At 33.9% G+C, this 22,831-nt stretch overlaps 1 protein-coding gene across 2 annotated transcripts in view; it reads left to right on the forward strand.

Annotated features, from left to right (window-relative positions):
• The window catches only part of LOC117234316 (phospholipid-transporting ATPase ID), a 69,920-nt gene that overhangs the window by 2,731 nt on the left and 44,358 nt on the right, over positions 1–22,831 (forward strand). The window contains exon 2 of one of the 2 annotated variants that reach the window (XM_033495402.1): positions 4,902–5,028. The exons of the other annotated variant lie outside the window; for it this stretch is intronic. The gene's annotated coding sequence lies outside the window, so the exon portion shown is untranslated. The remainder of the gene's footprint in view (positions 1–4,901; positions 5,029–22,831) is intronic. 2 annotated transcript variants of the gene reach the window in all.

The following is a 22,831-nucleotide window of genomic DNA, read 5'->3' on the forward strand; positions in this document are numbered from 1 at the left end:
TTTAATAGTCCGCTGATCGATAAAGAAGGGAATGATGAATATGTATATAGATTTCTTTCTTTGTCTAATCGATCCTATTTGTAGTCGAATAGGAACTAATTTGAATTGTATCTCGATCAGCGGATAATTCGACGGAGAGTCTGTCTGTGTTTTTGTCCGCACCCTTCCCTCCTTCCGTCTAATTGCCACGAAATTAGCCGTTTCAAAGACTTAATTAAGACTTAGGCTTGCTTAATTAGAAGTTAATTTTTATATGTGCCCTTTCAAATCGGTAAATGAAATGTTTGATAGTAGCTTCATATTTGGAATTTATTTGGGACGTTTTAGATATCGTAATCCACAATCCGATTATTAGTATTAAACGAAGAACATGGTAAAGAGAGTAATGTTCACTTAAGTCAGAATCATTTAATAATTCATGAACGGTGCACTAATACCGTACACGAACTCCGTTGGTAATACAAAACTATTTTGAATTTACAAGCGACCGTTCGTCGTACCGTACAATGGAACACAGATCACGTCGAAATTCTTCTCATCGAATATGCTTAATTTTATTTAACATTCTCATAGCATCGGGATGCAAATGCGCGAGTCTAGAGTCTAGACGTTTATCGTCGCACTCGAATCCCAAGCTTTCATGAATTCTCAAGCTTTCGCCTACACCTGAAAATCACACCGTCCTGACCTACCAATTACGAAAGACAGAAATTTAATCAGATTATTCGATTACTTTGCGCGGAGAACGCATTCTTAATTCTCTCGACCACAAAGTTTAGTCTTGTTCTCTTCTCGGAGATTTGTTATTATATTGCTAATACAAGGGCTTCTGACTAGAAGAATCTTTCACCTTCCATAGGTAACACCATTTTCCATAGGTAACGTTTTTGCTCTTCCATAGTCTTTAACACGTTGGTCGCCCAGCGTGATTCAGCTAAGTTTCCTACGGGGCCCAAATCCGACCGCCGATACGCAGAACGTAAATAGAGCGACAAGCGGGAATCCATTGTTTATCGCCTTCGATTCATTGTAAAGAAAAGATTATTTAGTTCTGAAACGAAGAAAGCGATAAGCTTTCCAACTAGAGCATACTTGTGAGAAGTACATCAGTGATTTTTTCATCCTCAAAATGTTCAGTAAACAGCGTGAAAATATATTTGAAAGTAAGAAGAGTAGTGATAACGGAGTCTACGACTATTGTTCGAAGTGCCCAAAATCACCCCAAATGTGTTTGGAATGTTTTAACAAATACCATGCGATATAGCATAATGTAGTATTTTATCGAGAATATAAATTAATAAAAAGTATGGTATAATGTGTTTATAATATTTTTATGTTGTATATCCTATATACAATATCCTATATTTAATTAACTCGAACAAGAAGAGCGTCACCTGTACTTGGGTGACGACCTCACACGGAAGTATACTCGTCACATAGATATGGGTGACGTGACGATCAACGTGTTAACCATAAGCTTTCATAAACATTCCCTGATGGTTATCCATATCTCTGCTACGTTATATATATAATTATTTGAAAGTCAAATGTTTGAAACTTCTCTTTTTTAACAGAAATAAAAATTTGGAGTACCAGCGTAAGATTTCTATACGAAGCGCGAGGGTTATGTAATTTGTTTTTCTAATGTTACCGCTTGTTATTTAAAGTATAGGTTGTTGTTAAAAGTACAATTACGAAGTTTCTTTATTCGCTGACAATTAATGTTACGGAGTACTTAAAATGTTATATTCAGATACGAGTGGACGACGTCAGTGAAGAATTGATAGCGGACATTCGTAATTTAGGAAAACGACGATTCTGTATGGAATTCAGCCATTCTCGTTCGCTCGAAGAACTCACGAGTTGATCCTTTCTCCTATAAAGTTCGCGTCGCCCGACCTTGGATTCGGAAACGTCACATGCGTTTTCACTTGTTTGAACCTACATACGTTGTCGCGTTATGTAAATTTCTTCATGTTTCTAGATACTTTGTAGTACCTACAGCCACTACCTTGGTATTTTTCCTAAATTATCGGCCAATTTAATTTCACGACGTTCGTCTATTGTTATTGACAGTTGATATCAAGAATCTTCGATCATTGTGATCGCTCGTCTTAAAACAGTGTATGATTTCTTAAATTCTGATGAATTTGTGTCTGGCTTTTTTAAATCGATAAAAGAACTTTTGATATACCTCCAATTAATAATAATTTCTGGTCTCTAAATAACAATAAAGTCGATGTAATTCATCCGTGCACACGTATAAAATGTTTTTACGCGACTGGGTAGTAAGCGTGTGATAAAATATTATCAAAGTATGGAGTAAGTAAACGTTTCGTTAGAAAACTTTCACTCGTATTTTTTGTTTGACTTTATGTATAATTCGTGCATTAATAATTGCGTATCCGTGTTTATGTCTGCAAGTATAAGATCATCTTTTTTACTCGATAGCTTAAAACTTGTCGTTTGTCGATTCGCAAATGTTATTAGTCAGTAAACTATCGTTGATGAGGATCGACGAAACGATATATCACACGTTCTGAAATAATAATTATGTTTAAGTAATTAATAATACCTTTCCTTTGAATAATTTACGATACAAATCGAAGAGGCTAATATACGATAAAAAAAAAGCAAAAAAGGAAAGGATTACAATGTATTTCAACGTTTTATATATGCAGTAATTATTGGCTCACTTTTTACCAGATCTCGATCCTACGGTAATGATAGTACGTTGCGTTAACGATCGTATGGTAACCTCAGGTCACACACATCGATCCTCCTACGCGAAGCTTGTAAATAATGGAGACATACACGTGACTTATTCACAGAACATACCGATGGACTCTTCACAGTCGATTTATGCGGTCTGTCGGCAATTTCTAGCGACGAAGTCGACTCATCTTCGAGTTTCAACGGTGTTCGAGTTTGTCCATCGTCTTTTATCTATCTTACTATGCGCTCATTGACTATGAATTTTGCATACAATCCTATCATTATGTCATAGTTTGGTTACTTGTTCCGGAACGATTCCGTCGTTCTATATATACAGACACATGAAAGTATTGCGACACTTATAGACGCCTTTTATGAATATGTTATGTGTGCTATACGAGACATTTTGAAATTTACCATTTTTATGAGATTCTAGAGACTAGACTAGGTTTGGATTAAATTACAGGATATTCGGTGCAATTATACGTTATGATACAAGTTTAATTGGAACGATACTTTTTGCAATATACCTCTACGACTAAAAGTTTCGTTATTATTTAAGCTGCTTATTTGTCAAATCGATGAACTGCACAAAGCAGAAGGTAGAGAATATTGATGAAAATTATATTAACTTGTGCTAAAAGTTTCTTTCGTTTTATAAGCAGATAATAAATGCATAACATTTTTTCTTTTATACTATTTTATTGAATTATCATTCTGTTCTATTGGAACAAGATGAATTGTACGTAATTATCGTTTTGTTTTATTAGGACAAAATGGATCGTTCATTAAAGTAATACAAAACAAAAAATGTTGTGCGTCTATTATTTCCTTATAAAACGAGATTAACGTAGATCACGGAAGTACCTAGATAGATATTATTATGCAAATTTCCTAAACATTCTATATAATGTATAATATATATGCAATATAATATAGAGATCAGAATTATAGTGATCTTTATTTAGATAGATGTATTTATTTACAGTGATTGAAACAGAGAACTATGACTGTTTAATTACAGCTATTTCTCGATGTAGTAATGTGATACAACTAAATCAACTGAATTTGTACAACTACTCAACTTACAACTTACAACTTATGACCAACTCCAACTCACAACAACGATAATTTATGAGTAACGATTAACCTGCAGCCTACTTGTAACTGTAAATAGTTGCAACTTAGTCTTAACTGACCTCCAAAACGTCTTATTGTCCTAAAGAGCCACAGGCATATAGCCCATCGAGATTTCCCATGAACCGTCAGCATTTTCATTCTTTTCTACTTGTAGTTCATCGGAATTTTCTCAATGGTCTTTCCACGATACTACAATAATATTCTACGTAACCATATTTGAGGCTTACCATGTACCTAATGTAGCAATTCAAGTTGTATACTAATGTTTTGCTAAATATATGTTTGCAATAAACATCTCGTAGTTTCTATATACATTTTTAGATTGGTTTCATGTTTAACGAATATATATATTTTTTTATTTATTTATTTATTTACATTTTACAATTTGTCCAGTAGGACATTTGGTAAAATATTATAGCTTAGTGGTATAATAATATAACATATGGATGGCTACCCCCAGTGGGATACCATCCTCGAATTTGATTGATTTATTTCTTTAGTGTGGTGAGTGTTTGTATGTTAGGTTATGTCCTTTGTGAGATCTGTTGGGTGTTTCCTTTGACGAATATGATCGTGACATTCGTGTATCATTGCAGTGCCAATGAAATTCCAAAATGTTTTCTATAACATACACAGTATGGACGTAGAAGCTTTCTATGGCAAATGTTGAAATACTTTCGTGACCCAGTGTATACTAGTTTCATGAATGAACAAAGGTTTTTAGCGAACGTTTAAATTGTGAATACTTGTTACCAAGATATCTCGAAGACTTGTCTTTTTGCTAACAAATGTGAATTGTGTTCTTTCAAGGAATTCTTATTATTCTGTAAATTATGTATTGTCACGAACGTTTCGCGTTGAAATGAAGGAAGATCAGTCGAAGTTAGTCGTTTCTCGGTACTACGTGTTAACGAATAATTTTTACACGAAATTCTATTTTTATATTACAAATTTTACATAAGAACCCGATAGATATTTTGATAAAAGTATCTTTTCTTTCCTTAAACTTCATAATTTTTAATTCGTACAATGTTCTCCGATTTAAGGTGAGATTAGAGTGAAAAATGCACGGCCAGCCAAAGTTTTGGATGGACGTGACGAATGTGTTCGCGGAATGTAGTTTGCCTGGATTGAATGAAAGACAGTCAGTGGCAGGAAGATATGCAAATTGAGGTAAGGGAACTTGTCATTACCTTCTCTAAAAGTTTCTATGCGTAACACGTATGTAGGTATTCGTGATGGAATATTTCGAGGCAAAACAACTCACCTACGAGATTATTTAACGCGGAACATACGTAAAACGATATTTGTTTGATAACTAAATAACAGGAAATTAATATGATATTTGAAACTTATTACAGGGATATATATTTCGTTAATATTCTCGCTTAATTTATGTTCATATAGAAATTCCATAGTATTTACTTCGTATCGATAGTAATTCCACATCGGTATTTATACAAGATTAACGAGCCATTAAGCTTTGCTAAAGATTAACAATTACGGCAAACTGCGGAGGAATTGATCAATCGCGATATAATTCCTATGGAGAACCAGTAATTCAGGTTTAAAATGATATTGCTGTGATTACGCGACAATCTGCGTTGCGAAATCATTTACTGCTAGTGACTTTTCTAATCGAGATCGTCTTTGAGTTAGAATAGTTTTTAGTAATAGCTATATGGAAACATCACGCGTGTGATCTATCCATCAATCACTGAAGGGAATTTCTCGTTGATATTGTCGCGTTTTTATTTTCTACGCGCAAATAGACAAAATTACGATCTCGTGATCCATACGAATAGTTCAGGAGTAAATGTACATTTTAAGTAATTAGTAGGCAATGTTTGGTGTTGAATCGAAGGAGAAAGTGCTACACCATGACCCCGCCTAATGAAACCGGGTTGTGGCTATTTTTCAACTCTCTTATCGAATGAACGAAACAGAAAAAGATGGGAGCAGGAAGAAAAATAGATTAAAAGCGTCGATGTAACGAGTGTGAAGTCATTGGTAATTGGAATGCAGATAAGCTGGTAGTTTATCCGCATATTTGTACATATAATCAGGCTGATTACACGTGATTTATTCTTTCGCCGGATGTTTAACTTTTTTGACAGTATACACTGTAGTTGAACACGTAATGAACCGAAAAATAAACACTTTGATTTTAACGCAGTAATATCTCGTTATATTCAATACGATTAAATCTGTTCACAAAACATTTGGAATATTTACATAAATAATATTAAACTAAAGACAATGAATCTTTCGTTCGTCGTGACATATTATTAGACATATTGTTATTATACAGGGTGGTTGGTAACCGGTGGTACAAGCGGAAAGGGGGTGATTCTACGCGAAAAAAGAAGTCGAAAATATAGAATAACAATTTTTCGTTTGAGGCTTTGTTTTCGAGAAAATCGACTTTGAATTTTCGCTCGGTACGCGTGCGGTACGTTATAACGGATCTCACTGTAGATCGTTGTCTCGATGGAAAAATTAAAAAAAAAAAAGAAATTTTTATTCTATATTTTCGACTTCTTTTTTCGCGTAGAATCACCAGTTACCAACCACCCTGTATATTACTATATGTTATATAGTGATACGTACATTATATATTACATTTAATTGTATATCGTTAACAATTATTTTCAGTAAATCGATATTCATTTATTCTATTATTAATAAATATTCAGAGATAATTTATAGTGTTTTATACAATACTGCCTTTTGAAGTCACTATAAAAGTTTCTGCGCAACTTTTTCAATTATTGTATTAACGAGGTATCGTTGACTGGCGTAGGTTTATTCAGTTTCTTATGATTAACTGACGACCAGCCTTGACCATCGTCAAAAGGCCAACCAAAGAAGAAACGTTATGTCCCTCACAGTTAACTCCCTACATTTTTCATTCGGCCACCGATGCATATTGGCATGAAATGTTAACTTATATTTTCACCTTGAAATGTTTTACATAGCCTAATAATTACCGTTGTTTCCATATTAAATCAAGCACTCGGCTTCCCATTGTATACCGATTTGTTACATAATGGTTAATTACGCAACCAGCATATTTCAATTTTTGACAGGTTACCATTATGCGCTGTAAAAGAGTAATTACTCTTTGTTATTTAAATGGCTCTATTTCATTGCGAGACACTTGACATATTCTTCTTTGTGTATAGTTAAGTATGAGAAACTTGATATCGATACACGAGATTCTTGTTCATTAGAATTTTATCGAAGGTGTATTTTTCCAAAATCGAATATCTTTTCGAAGAAACTTGCAAACAATCGAAGGAACAACTAATCCATTCGATCGATATACTTTCCTATAAGCCTGTGTTACAATGTAACCATCTGACCTATAAACCATAACTTCCAACCTACGAGGAATCTTATACTTCATATGCCGCTGAACTTGTTAAGAACAATTACCTACACGCACACAGTTTTAGCGATGGAAATGTTACATTAATCACCTTCAAATAGAAGTCAAGTACTGAAGTCAAATATATGGCTTTCTTCAATACTTTTACGAAGCCGTATCAAGAAACACCAAACGCGAATTGTGCTTTATGAATTTGTCGCGATTTTTATTTTTATGATACGATATGGTAGTTGTATCTTTCACCGATAGTTTAATCGAATTAAACATTATTTGCGGCAAAAAGAAATTTCGAAATCGTTTTTCGAATTTTTATATTCTCATCTTGCATTCATTTCAATAAAAGACGCTTGTAATAAAAAGAATCTTTGATATAAAATTAAATCGTGAAATCATCGACGACGGTTCTTTTACACTACGTAACCAAGAACGTTTCGTAGTCCTTTTTTTATGATGGAAGAGCACGTACAAAAATATAGAAAAATATCATTTTATTTGCCATAATCGTTTGCCAAACTATTTACTAAAATTATCCCGATGAATGCTTTTTCTACATTTCTTTTGCGTCTTTCTTTTTTTTTTATAAAAAACGATGCAGCTATCTCGATTATATAATATTTTCCTCGAGCGTAAGAAATTCTTTATCGACAGAAAATCCTACAAATTATCTAAATGTAGCTGGAAAATGACTGAAAGAGCGTGATGTGATTAATTTTTATGTAGCGAACCAACTGAATGATCGTATTTCATCTGCTGATCTAATGAATATTTAAGTTTAAATAAAACGTTTCGTAACAGATGTACAAAGGGCAAAACAAGAGTCATTTCTTGAGCAAATACGACGATCCGATTGGATGTGGTACGCGACGATAACGTTTGAGAAATAGCAGGAACAAGACGCAATTGACAATATGATTTCCATTTGACACGATCGAATTGCTTGCGAGTAGTTTCCTCGGCCGTGAGAATCATAGGACGAAATGGAGGAAGAGAGAAACACGTTTTATGGTTTAAAGTTTATGCAATTTTAATAGGGTACCGATAGATACCGATCCGTTGAAACATTTAATGTCCGCTGTTCATCGGAATCGGAACTTTACAGGTGCGACGCAATCATGACATAAAGCAAGGTTGAATAGAATAACGAGACATTGTGACGTCCATTTGGACGGCATATAGGACGAGCATAAACGCCTACAAGGACGTTCGTAAAACAAAAATATGAAAATTATCAGTGATCCTATGATTCGACGATTTTCATATGTAACTTTGTTACGAGTTCGATTTTCCATGTAATTTTTTCTTCATCTATAAATAATTTATTATCAAAGCGTTGAATCATCAATCGGTTTGGCATAGGCGATCGCAATGCTTCGGGTTACATCTAAATACTAATATTCAGCTATGTTACGAAATGAATTCTCTACGTGAGTTATACGTCGAGTCAAATGTCCTAAACACGACAGTATTTGTTGAATTTTAATCGACTGGTATGGTTGAGTCATATGTTATAAGCAATATAGTTTGAATTAGATGTATTTTCGTGTTAAGTGATCTTGGACTATTTAACTGTATAAAATACAAATTTTCTATCGTGATTAAATAGTGAAAATAATTAAATTGTTTTATAATAACAAATGACGCAAGGATACTCCTGTCGAGTGTTAGATTATAATTCTTGATAAAGAAAATATTTTTCACTTTTTCATTCTCTTATCTGTTTTTGTTTTGTTTTTTTTTTTTTTCTTCACAACCATACGAAGAATTCGCGAAACTCAAATATATATTTACCATTTGAATTTCTTCTTACAGTCGAAACAATAGACGTTTCCGAGAAACGTTTTTGGTAAAATGAAATCAATTTATTTGATACAGTTGCTTGTTCGGTTACGCGTATTGTGTGCGCTCTGTAACTAAGTGAAACGTTAGGTATCGCCATTTGTAAACCTTCGAGATAGTGTAACGAGAATTGATTCGAGGGAACAAGTTGACAGTGTTTAATTCTCGCCTCTCTCGTTGCATCTCGTCAAATCGGTTGAACGTCCGACCCTCTTGTTGCCCTCTGAAACGCGGCAAACCAGACACGTTTCGCGCCTTTCTGTAAAATGTTTAAAAATAATGACAGAGGAGCCAGGAAATAAAAGCTCAAAATTACTTGAATTCCACGAATATTCCCGGAGTTTTCCAGATATTTGTCCCGTTGCCATTATTTTGCATATTTGCCATTTGGTATTCGATGCTTTTTTTCCTATGATTTATTTGTAAAATTTTTGAATAGAAGAGATAAATATAAAGATGAAGATAGATGGTCACGATACGTTATAGCTAAGTATAAGAAAATTACAGAAAGCAACAATGAATAAAGTATCTCTCTTATTAAATCATGTTTAATGCTTTGAAGATAAAAATACTTCCTTCTCTTGTAATATCAACTTCCTACGCCTCTTTCTGCCCTTTCGAACATTCTCACACTCGAACTACTCCTGAAATGTCATAATTTTAAACACCAAAATCACAGAGCTGGTATAAATAGCTTCCACGGAATATCGTCGTATCATTAACGCCCTGACGAAACATTTAAAATCGTAATCGACAGAGAAATAAGTGGAAGAAGGTCAAGATAAAATGACGATTTTAAAAAAGGAAAGGAGAGGGGAAAAAGGAAGAACGGGTTTGCGGTTTGACGTAAAACTTGCTGATCTACATCACTCGCAGGCCTGCAAGGAAGTGGCGCGATACTATTATTCTTCTCGGGTTATTTTTACGCTTTCGGATCCAGGAAAATGTATACCTAGCGAGGATCGATCAGGTTCACTTCCTCCTTTTCCATTAACCTACCAACGCCTCCGTGAAAATCGACAGGGAAAACAACGATGTTTAACCGTGCCACGTTCTATGGAACGACAGATTTAAATCCATTAAATTACAAAACACGTCTATCGATAAACCGTTTATGATAATGAGGATCAATGCAAAAGTTATTAGTAATGACCGGTTCTCTCTGTCGTATGTTCGTTCCTTTCTCTTTCTTTTTCCATTTTTCTCTAACGTAGCACACTTGCAACGCAGCACACTGCTCCGCGTTCCTCACAATTTGTTTACAGAAAACCAACTGACATCGTTCGCCCGATTAATTAATTAATGAACTATATTTGCCATGATTTACGTGAGATAGCTGCTCTCGAATACAGATAGAGCATTGCATAATCGCGCGGCTATGTCGTTTCTACGACACTATTTCCTCACGTTATCCCGTTACTTTTCGGTGCTTGCGTACTAACGATCAGAAGCCATGAGCTAGATTATATCACTGTAACTCGTGTATCAAACGTGTGTTGTTTCGAATCGTACGTGAGTAGCGATAAGACGTCGATAATCGAGACTTTGATTCACAGTTGTATATATAGGTAAACGTATGTATACCCGAGAGAATACATCCGGTTGTTATTTATGCACTTCGGTATTCTGTATGGCTGCTGTGATACCGAAATGCAAGATGTGAATGATTTACTGTCTTCAACTTTTGCAAACAGACTTTTCTCTTGAAAATGGATATAATAAACTGCGTATATTTGTGCAGTTGCGGGAGATTTAAAAACGCACAAATACGCAGAATGAATATAGTGTTGGGAAATTTCAACTAGGTGGTAGGTAGGTCAGTCAGGTTGCAATTGATCGGTTGATATTGCGAACCGTGAACGCTATTAAAGCTCAAGGTGCAGGTAGATTTAAAGATGCAGAGTAATGTTATGTTTAGTTGATTTATTTGCACTGTTGTATTACAAGAAGAATATGATTGTGTAGTGAAGATTGTTTGAAGATTGATTTAAGATCCCTGAAGAAGCCTCGCCTTTTCCTTCTCACCATGGTTTTATGGGGTGGGCATCTATTCCTTCCATTCTTCTCCGGTGTTGCTGAATGATAAACTAGATATTTACTTTAAATCACTTAGGGTGTTAGCCTCTTGATGAGATCCGCATCGTAAAGTTTACAACTTGGGAGGAGGAACTTCGGGCTTTTTCAAAAAGGGCAGATGTGCTGTTCAAGTCATGAACTAAGGGTCACCCAAAATCCCGAACATATAGTATGTAAGATTTTGAAAGTAGAAGCTACAATATTTATGGATTTGTTTAATCCGGATGTCGTTGCTCTGATAGATACGTGTAAAATTGAATTCTAAATATTTTTAAGTGGATAATTGTTCGTTCTTTATGTTTAAATGTAATCTATATATATAGTAAATACATCTGATTGTATTTTATATTGTTAGTACAAATGTATAGATTTTAGTACAATTAAAGACCTTTTATATATATTTATATAGTCCTTTTGCAAAAGTAAGCGCTGCAGCGAAGATTTCAAGTTACTGTATCTCCTATACTTACATTTTATATTTTTATTTACTTATATTTTTTATTGCGTTTTCCGCGTAATTAATTCTATTCAGAAGAATATCAGATTGCATAAATATTTACAGTTCAGTAATGATATAGCAGTACTAGCAGTGAAACAGTAGATGTGAAAATAGATGGGTTAAATGGAATATTGGTGTTATTGGATGCTATTAAGGAAATTCATTCCTTGTGTTATTGTTATAATAGTTACTACTAATAGTTATTAAATAGTTACTAAACAGCCTGAATATGCTCAGTTCAAAACAATATTTTATACGCATCAATTCAATATGTAGTTCTTAATGCTCGTATGTTTACTCGAAATTATATTCGTGTGAACAGTGGGCATTGAACAGCTGTATTTATAGAAAGTAACAGCTAAGATAATCGTATTTATATTATAGATATTATTAAACACAGATTAGTAGTCGGTGATTACAGAAAGTATAATAGACAGATATAAATCATGCTTCAACCGAAACCGATTGAAGTTACCAATTAGCTCTCTTTAAAGCACTAAGACGTTACATAAGATCGATCTACTGATTTCTTGCTAGATAAGAAATAAAATTCCCCCTGTAAGTACCCACGTAGGCATGTTGTCCGACCAGCAACCTTCTGCAGAAGGTTGATTGAACATATTTCCGTTACTCTATCCTTATTGGACATTTGGTAAAGTTTATATAAATATGTATCTATTTAACTGATAAATTAATGTACTTAAAGCGATAAATTTTAAAGGTTGATAAAAATGGAGCAAATACAGATTTTTGTACAGATTTCTTACTTCCACGAAAAATAAAATTGGACCAAACGACGCTTTTTTTTTTTTTTTTTTTTTTGAGAAATTAGAAGAGTTAGTTTACTAAGTAATGTGTAGAAATTCATCTCATTCTCAATAATTTTTATTACATCAAAGATTATTTAATTAAATTACATGAAGATAAAAAATATATTCTACATACAAATATTCTTCAACCATCAGTAATAACAAGAGTAAATAATCAACAGGAGGCTAAATTACGTTTGAAACTAAGTTGAACATGTAGGATAACATTTTTTTTTATAAGATACTTTATTTTCGAGAAAAATACATTTGAAAATGTATCACACGTACGCGTGTTCAATAATTTTTATTACATCAAAGATTATTTAATTAAATTACATGAAGATAAAAAACATATTCTACATACAAATATTCTTCAACCATCAGTAATAACAAGAGTAAATAATCAACAGGAGGCTAAATTACGTTTGAAACTAAGTTGAACATGTAGGATAACATTTTTTTTATAAGATACTTTATTTTCGAGAAAAATACATTTGAAAATGTATCACACGTACGCGTGTTCACACCGGACCAGTTTGTTAACGTACTTAAACGTTATTTCTTTACAAATGAGGCCTTCGACAGAAAAACATTAGTTTATATTTTTTATTTATTTCCGTATGTATAATAAACTCCTGCTGCTTGTTTTAGCATATCCGATCTATACTTAGCCAAATTAAAGTCTGTTTGACAAATTTTCAGACTCGACGAAGCGAAAAAATTTGATTCTATATTTTCATTATTCTGTATTGGGATATTATTTCACTACTTAACATAATATTCGTGTTTGTTCGATTTTTATTTCGAACAGGAATTACTATTGCGATGTATGTGAAATATGCCTGGATTGCATTGTATCGTTTCGATGAATGCTGACAAAGTGAATAAAGGTAAGCAGACCCAAGTCGCTTCGCATTCTGATATTAACAAGATATTTCATTAGAACTTTCTTATCTGGCAAATGTATTCGTAGAAAGGAAGAAACCCGATAAATAAAAGAAATCGCTGATTTGTTATCAACGCGTAGATATAGAGTTTCTAATAAAGCAATTTGTCGTCGCTTTTATTCCATAATAATACGGTTATCGAACATATTTACGCTCTTTACATTTACACTTTGACGACCATTAAAGTTTACTGGCTGCCCTTTCCAGCATCTACATTTTGTTAAATATTAACGCGTACGCTGCAGCTGAAAAACGAAACTTTGTTACAGCATTGAAAGATCTGCTATTGCTGCATGCTCGTAGAACGCAGTCGTAATATCTATACGGATTATGAATTTTGAATGATGGTAATTATAATTAGACTGCAGATTTCTATGCAAATTCATATTTTTGCATAAAAATATAGAAACTCTGTAGCTGAAGCTCGAAATTATTTTGCCTTTCGAATATCGTAGGAATACCATTATACTTTGGATATTTTATATACTTTCTCGTATCATGTGCATTCGAGCACTAATTCCGCACTTCTTAATTTTCTATGCTTAAATGCGTAAAAATCTTATAAACCGCCCATAAAAAGGAACTTCATTTTGGATACGTATTTTTCCTGCGAAATTGATTGGAAATGTGGAAATTAATTATTTATATCAAGTATAACGATTTATATCAAGTGCAAATTAATTTTATCACAATATAGTAAATTATAAAGCGGTGAAAACAATTATTTCAAATAACGTTCAAATTATTTCAAATAAAAAATACTCAGTTTGAGAATTTTATCTTAGTTACGTCTACATTTGATGAAAAATGAATTATAAACTTACGATTGTATGATTACAAATTTGATTCGACTCGAATGCAGATTATCTTGATATATTCTGATAAATTGAATATAAATTAACGTTATGCGGTTATGTTATCATTATCGCCTGGTTGGAATACATTATGTCGCATATTTCGTGTCGATTGAAAGTAAGAATAGCCTTTCTAGCTGGCTGGAAATATCGATCAATTAAGAGAGAACGTTGCCTACAATTTTATGACACGTAGACGTGTATGGAACGACTTCTAAATATTTAATTTGTAAATAACATCATGTACGTTAATTTTGATAACACGTGTGATATATTGTCTCTGAATGACTTTAACATCTTCAGCAGTGTACTAAATTTAAATTCGTTCTCGCAATTCAAAGTTCCTTAGAATTGTGTACGATCCAAAGTTATACGTTTCGCATTAACTAAATTTTTTCCTGATAGATTAATTATAAGAGAGTTTGTTTCATATCTTTGTGTTCATCTTGTAAACGTTTTCCTATCTATTAAAAGTTTCATTGAAATTCGTTAATGAATTTTTTATTGTAGTAAATTATAATATACTTATTAACGAAATTTATTTGGTGCTCTTATATGAAGAACTTTTCATTACTTTTCACTGAAGAGCTTCTTACTACTCAAATGGTTAAAAATACTATTATCGAATAGCAACATTTTCACGACGAGATGATAACCGTTAAAAATGTCTATCAGAGGTATTATGTACATTTGTTTCTCATCGTCATATGCTGTTGCACTTATAAAATCGTTGAATATACAATACTTTTAGGAATTCTTATCGTTCTATTCTCCTTTCGGGGTCGACTTATCTTATCGGTAAGCGTCGTACTTTCAACGATTCTTCGTAAATATCACGGAGAATCTCTACCTGACGAAAAATACGCTCTATTGTTTACGTATAAAATTGGATGACTTCGATCGTGAACAGATTTTATCTGATTACGTAAATTCAGTTCTTCTTATGTAATTAATTGGTAACGTAATAATAATTAAATGATTCGACAATCGGCAATTAAACATTCTCGGACGTTTGATAAACAACCATAGGTTGCACATACTCCGTAATTTGAAAAATGACGCGTATCTATTGTTTCTGGGTAAGTTGGAGGGATTATGTATCGTTCCGATATCACGCAACGCTCCATTTTCACATTCTTAGCGTAACATTCCTTAATTTAGACACATACATTTAACTGTCGAGTAATTATTGTATCACTATTATGCATTGCAGTAGAGTCGTACTAATTATACTATTTCATACTGATTTCATATAACGATCTTTTGCAGACACTGTTATACGATAGAACTTAATATTATTTAGTAAAACTTTACGTATTTTGCAAGTTATCAGTAGCGTGTACTAATACATTTTTTTACACAACAGTAAAAAAATTTGGTAATAAGGTAAATGGAACTTTCCACGTAACACATATTTTACAAACTGCAAGTCATCGTTGCGAGTCAGCAATAAAGTAATAAACCTTCAATATTTACTCGCTGTTTAATGTTAGCTACATTTGGATTGATAATTACTAAAAAAACTTATATTTGTTTATCGTAAGTCTTTCTTCATAAAGCTTTTCACTTGTAAAAGAGAAGATTTACAACTTGCCAATTCACCAATGTTATTAATTGGTAAATTACTATGTAAGATAGCTTTACTTTTTTACCTTTTAATCGAAATTATGCCATGTAGACTGTTATGAAACGGCGGCTAAATATTTTATGATAAAGAAGGACAAGGATAGCACAAAGAAACTAATGAAGCTTCGGTGTTTTCACTGTTTAAGTTAACAAAGAAGAAGATTATATTTTCTTCGTTTAATGACCGTATAACATGCTGACCAATGGCCATCGTGCGCGCGACACTGCTTTTATTTTACGATCTGACGTTGGCGAATCGAATAAAACCTTATGACATCATGTTGATTTTCTTATCAGTCTCTTGCGGTATCCTGTAACAGATTGCAGTGGGAAAATCCTGAGTGGGAGTTCTACACCGCTATATTTACACTAGAATATGATATCGCTTCCCCTCGAAATATTTCGATTCCATGAATTTCTTTCCTGATCGAACGCGATACGGATCGCTTTATTTGCGAGGCAGATTCGTCGTTAATACGAGAATTTACGGGCCCGGGAACGACAATCGCGCGATAGGTAAATGATCGGCGGAAAATAAGAGGATTTACGGTGGCGCGAGATTTAAAAGCTTTGCGTGCGTAGTCCGGTCTGTTCCCCAACGTCGCCCCGCGTTCTTTAATTTCGTGCAGTAGTAAACGTCCATTCAAATCAGGCAACCATGCGCTCGTTTCGTACTTTACGCGTATCATTAATCTCTCGCGTTCGGATTGATTGAAAAAACATCTACGCGCGTCTATCCGGCGAATGCGGTTTCGTATAGAGAATAAATAACATTAACTTGCCAAGAGAAATTAATCCAAATATATTGCTTTTCTTTGTAGAATTCTATAGCATAAAACTGATTAATTGTACACTTCTCTAACGTTATAGTAAATATAATGCTATAACGTTTTTATCATATAACATTATATTATGGTATACAGTAAGCTATGTGCTAGAACGAATTGGTTCTCGAATCACGTTCGTTATAGCATCTGTTCGTTGTAGCTTACATTAAAACATACATATTTAGAAGTAACTCGTTCCAGGTCCATAGTTAAGAGCAAGGTACAACGGTTTGAATAATCGTAAAACGTAATCTAAATTAAAAAATAAGTGATGAAAACGATATGAAATTTATTTATTTAATGAAAATCATGAATTGACGAGGCAAATATGTTTGTCAGCCTTCTTCAACCATCGTTATCTTCCTGTAAACAAATCGCCGTGCCTTTTGACTGTGACATTCGACATTCGTTCGTCCTGGACCGCGTTAGTTTGTACTGTTATTCACGAATTTTTACGCTACTTAGTTGTCTTCTACGCGGCAGATACCCACCGAACGAGAGAAAGAGAGATTCAAACAAATTCGTGTCGTCAATCAGTGTTTGCTCTTTACCATAATAATCGGCGATAGTTTATGGCCGATATTTTTTCGCGTTTGTTATAACATTTTGATTTTACTTATAAAAATTATTCGTTGTAGCACGCTTTACTGTATATTAAAAAATGTCTCGGTGTAATTAATCAATTATCTCGGATTAACGTAGTGGAAATCGTTTAACTAAATTGGAGAGCTGAGATTAATGTGGTGGAGTAAGTTGAAAATTTGGGGATACAAGTTGATTTGTGATTTCTAATCCTTAGAAGAAATATTTGTTTAATCCGATGGTAAATCAATTTACCATATGATCCTGTGTTGTAGCGTGTTTTTTTAACTTTAAAAGATACGCTGAATTTTGTTGTAACAATAAAACAGCATCGTATGAAAAATGGCAGTGGACTGACTTACGCCACTATGATTTCCAGTTTGTCGATGTACAATAATAACTGGTGTGCGCTATTTAATAATTTGGTATTACTAATGCTCGTAATGGAAATCTTCTTTAAAAATCTGTTAATTCTATTTAGTAATTCCAGTGAGCAGAGATTTCTGGGAAACTAGCTGCATTTTTCTGCCTTTCTTATCGTCACGACGATAATCTTTTACGACTGTAGGTCTAATAGAGAAACACGGGATGAGGTCACGCTTAGATCGAATAAACAGGGGCTAAGTTAAATGGAACAGTATCTATGATTGCCTGCCGCACCCTTTTCTATCTCCGGCCCTACCCTTTTGGTCACCATAGGGGGCTGCTCCTGTTACAACGATACCCAGTTACGTCTTTGATATTGTCACTCAACGACTCAACCCTTCTCATAGTCTTGTATCGAACTAGACTCGACTTTTCACAGAAACGATTCTCTTACTCGACGTTGACAGCACGCTCGTTTATTAAATTGAGAAATCTAGATAATTTATTTAAAAATGTTACATATATTATTTAGATTCTTGTCGATTGTTCAAGAAAGGGTATTAGATAAGTAAATCTAAATTTTAGGATTAACTGGAGAAAATACGATAAGGGAGGAATTTTCTATAAATAAAATTAATTATTTTGTTAAATTTGTAGAAATTGAATTCGTTATTAAATTAGAAATATAGCTACGTATTAGCCGGCGATAAATACACGAAGAATATTATTAGAAGGAATTCTAATTTATCCAATTAGGTCTAGAAATTAGAATTAAAATAGAGTTAAGTCATCTCAAGGAGTTTATCACTTACGTGTCTGTACTTATGTGAAAACAGTTGTAGAAACAGTCAGATAAAGACTTACAGACGAAGATATAGTCTAATTTGATGATAATTTTTTTCTCCTTTATATTCACATACTGTTTACGAGACAGGATGATCAGTAGTTTACAAACATACTTCTTAACGAGCATCTCTTGCACGTAATCTAAAAATTGACCTCTGGAGAATAATGCAGTAATCGTTAAAATCATTTCCTACTTCTACTATTCGTTATTACTAAAATAAATCTGTTACGCTAGTTCGTGGAAAATCTACTGCACAGAAGTATATTTCTCTCGATATGCCGAAAAGTTTCACAATCGTGTGAAAACATTATTCGACGATGAATTAAATCTTGAATCAAACTAATCGACTCGCAAAATTATATTATTTATTACAAGATAATAAGATATTATGCAAATACCAATCGTACACTGTAAAGTGTAAACGAACGAAATTTCTCACAGTATTTTCCGCTTTCTCCAAAATCCGATCGTAACCAGGTCTCTCCTATATCTCTGCAGTACCAAGGTTGCTATCAATAAAGCAACAAACGCGAATTGAAACGCAGCAGCTCATCGAAAACAAGCATCCAGCTGGAACCGGAACCTAGTCGTCTCTAACACCGCAAACTATCCCACTCAGGAACACAATGTCCGTTTCAATAAGGTAGCCGGTATTACCCCATAAACCGTGCAATAGCTACGTTTTAGCTATCTCGTACCAATTTCCATCGCCGTCGAATACGTTCGAGCATACAGGAACGAAAGTAATCGCTGTTTACAGGCGAATAGCCGTGAATATCGGCCAGATTCGTTCGTTTCTTGATCGACGGCTTTAAAACGAGCAATCATCGTTCGACGTAACGTCGTTCGTTTAGTAGGACGTTGTTTTCGATGAGATTTCGACGAGATTAGTCAGACCGTTTGGCGTATCGTCGATCGGCTGATCCCACTCGATACCGTGCCGTTTCATCGACAATCCTCCAACAATTAGCAAGAAAATTAAGGGACAATTTACCGGTGAATCGCGTCGTTAGAGGAGCGTCCGCTTCCATTGGCTCATCGATGATTACGTTCTCTCTCACGTGCCTGGTGTCACAGAGAGACAGTGTCATTTCGCAAGGCCACGCTGTATATTACGAACGTCTAAAAGGGGTAGAGACAGGCCGTCAATTATGCACGCTTGCCCAATGGGTACGTATCTAGGCCTGCTAACGATTTTATTAACCGCTTTACGATACGGAACGTGTTATCGTGTAAAAGTGACATAAACAGAGACGCCAGAATCCCGTCAGCCGTTGATATCTTTGGAACACGTTTGCACCGTTTTTCGCAGGATGATCCAATTGCAAAGGTTCTGTGTATCGTGCACAAGTATTTGGATACTTCAAAATTATTGCGAGTACGATGACTGACGAAAGGAATAGGACAATTGGCATAGAAACTTTTGACGCGTGTGTTATGCGCGTTATGTAAAATATTTTGAAATATTATTGGTATTACGATGTGACACGACCGCCACGATTACACGTTGATAAAATTTCGAATTGATCGGAAGTTACACGACATTTATTGCGGACATATACTTGGTAAAATATTAGAATATAACACGAATAACCATCTTAACCATATAATGAGTGTGAAAGACGATACGCAGTAGCGTAGGTAGACTGATTTAAAGAATGATGTCTAGGAGAGGATCTTGTGAGCCGATTCATTATCCCAGTGCGGAGTGTTCTGGGATTATGCAAATGTTTTCAACAGACATCATGTACAATGATTTGCGAAAACGATCGTTCCTCAGATTATAGTTATTCGTAATTACCGTTGTACTTGGCGCTACGTTTGTACTACAGGATATTACCAAGTATGCGAACTATAATTGGCGCTTTTGCAACTAGTAATTACTTCTGTTTTCTATAATTGGAAATTCGTCGAAGGATAATTGAAATTTGCAAGATGAACTTGAACGAAAATTAGTCGGATGTGATTATTATATTCAAGACTAACGTTGTCTCGTAATATGCAACAAGCTTGATCATTAATGTGCAAAATTCAAGATTGAATTTTGAGACGTTCCAGTTTAACCGACTCAAATCATCCTATCTTAATATTACGCTTTGTTTTTTTAAGTAACATCGCATATTTCCTCGTATTTTACCTAACCTTGCTGTCTTACTTTATTCCACGTTCCAAGACATACATACGTATTACGGTAGCATTATCATATCTCCCAAGGATTTTGATCGCAAAGTAACAATTCCAAGCTTAAGCGAACAGCTCCGTCGTTGCTACGCGAAGAGACAACGCTTTGTAAAATATTAGGTTGGATCTGAACAGGTTTAGGTGTATCATGTGTTCGTTGTTTCAAATCTACTTAATTTTAAATATTTTTTTTTTTTTACCAAAAATGACATGATTTAATTAAGGAAAGCGTTTGAAATCTTGGTTCGTGAAAAAAAAGAAACAACATGAATCACTATAGATTTTGTGTTTTTCATGTAAGTTAATTTGTTTCGTGCACGAAGAACACGGTTCGATGGAAATGTGTGATTCCTTTGACCAAATTCGGCATATTTAAGCTTAATAACGAAATACGGATTAAAAAGGTTTCTTGTATCTAATATGTATAGTCGTAACGATTTTTTGAGAATTGCATTTATTTGACGTACTCGGGAAAGCAAGACTTTTACAGATTAATAATAAGTCGATATTTTTGCACTCTGGATATTTCTAAACACTTTATAATAATCCGCGGTTGTTAATCCAAGTTCAGAAATGTATAGTTAAATTTAAAATCAATTCTGTATCAAGTATCTGATAATATGTAGCATTTACAATATCTCATTATGCTAATCAATTTCTCAATATTCAAGAATTCTAATATATGCACATATGTACATGTATGTGTTACAAAGTATTTTGGATATTTAACATCCATGTTAAAATTTATCAAATCTCCAGGATATTTTGAATATTAAAAACCTTTACTGTTTAGAATACCGATATTTTTATATGACAAAGTATCTTTTCTTATATCGATTCGATTTGAAGGAAAATTCTCCACTCGACGGCGAGACAAATTTTCAGTGTGGTTTTAAGAAAACTTGACAAAATGTACAAATTCTGCAAAAAATTCCTTTTAATCTCGAAATATTTCTCGACCTTATTTCTAACCGCTACCAGATAATCGCATTCATATACATATCACGATAGAACATTAGCTGAATATATCTGCTCCAATGAGTAATTAAATTGAAAGCGAAAACGCTTACGCACAATTGAAAGAAACAACGGGGCATTCACGATTCTCGGGGAATACGATTTCACGGAAGCGATAGAGTTAATTAATTTTCAGCCTCGGCTCGTCTATATGTTTCTCGACGAATTGTGCGAATAATTATCGATTGCAAAATGAAATATATTTCATCATACGCTTACGCTTCTGAAAATATTACGTATAAAAAGAGTAATGAGAAATTTAAATGAAAGAATAGAAGGAAGATAGAAATTGAAAGAGCGGAAGGTTAAGATAGAATTGCAAGCCAAGGATTTTGCGAATCTGGGCCATTTCTTAGCCGTCAGGCTGAAAATAAAGAATATTATTATCATTACGTATAAAAACAGCGTGCCAAGCAGTCGAACCCTTTCGCAAGCTTTATCATATAAATGAAATATAGTAGCAAAAGGGTTAAGTATTCTTCACATATTTTGATAAGAAATATTTACCTATAAATCTTCGGCAAATAATCTTGTTTTTTATCATCAGTCTACAACGATCTTCTTTCAATGTGATACGGACGCACGCTATATAATCGAACACTGTCTAACTGGTGATTTTTAGATTTAAATATTCTTTGGTTATTTCAAATTTTGTTGCAATCCTTTTTTAACCTCTTGTCGGATAATTCCACAAAATAGAAAAATATGATTTATACAGGCTGGTTGGTAACTGGTGGTACATGCGGAAAGGGGGTGATTCTACGCGAAAAAAGAAGTCGAAAATATAGAATAAAAATTTTTTTAAATTTTATCTACGGTGAAATCCGTTATAACGAGACGTGATAAAGTGCACGCGTACCGAGCGAAAATTCAAAGTCGATTTTCTCGAAAACAAAGCCTCAAGCGAAAAATTTTTATTCTATATTTTCGACTTCTTTTTTCGCGTAGAATCACCCCTTTTCCGCTTGTACCACCAGTTACCAACTACCCTGTATATTATATGTAACATGTGTACACTATTTTGCTTAAGAACGTGGAACTATTTTTTATTATTATCTGTCTCGTTTAGTATTTATCAAGTTAGCTTAAGTAAATGCAGTAATAATTGTTTTCCTGTC

This window comes from Bombus vosnesenskii, unplaced genomic scaffold (genome assembly GCF_011952255.1).
Source record: "Bombus vosnesenskii isolate JDL3184/JDL3185 unplaced genomic scaffold, Bvos_JDL3184-5_v1.1 scf7180000013304, whole genome shotgun sequence".
NCBI classification, from domain to species: Eukaryota; Metazoa; Arthropoda; class Insecta; order Hymenoptera; family Apidae; genus Bombus; species Bombus vosnesenskii.